We start from the raw sequence: 218 nt of genomic DNA, 5'->3' as shown, positions 1-218 counted from the left end.
ATATTCTCAAACTCTCAAATTTTCAAAGTCTCAAACTCTCAAATTTCCAAAGTCTCATACTCTCAAATTTCCGAAGTCTCATATTCTTAAATTTCCGAAGTCTCATACTCTCCAATTTCCAAAGTCTCAAACTCTCCAATTTCCAAAGTCTCAAACTCTCCAATTTCCAAACTCTCAAACTCTTCAATTTCCAAACTCTCAAATTTCCAAACTCTCAA

The sequence above is a fragment of the Habropoda laboriosa genome, unplaced genomic scaffold (assembly GCF_001263275.1).
Source record: "Habropoda laboriosa isolate 0110345459 unplaced genomic scaffold, ASM126327v1 scaffold102, whole genome shotgun sequence".
Taxonomy (NCBI): Eukaryota; Metazoa; Arthropoda; class Insecta; order Hymenoptera; family Apidae; genus Habropoda; species Habropoda laboriosa.
The sequence above is the reverse complement of the archived record's forward strand: the minus strand, read 5'-3'. Positions refer to the sequence as shown.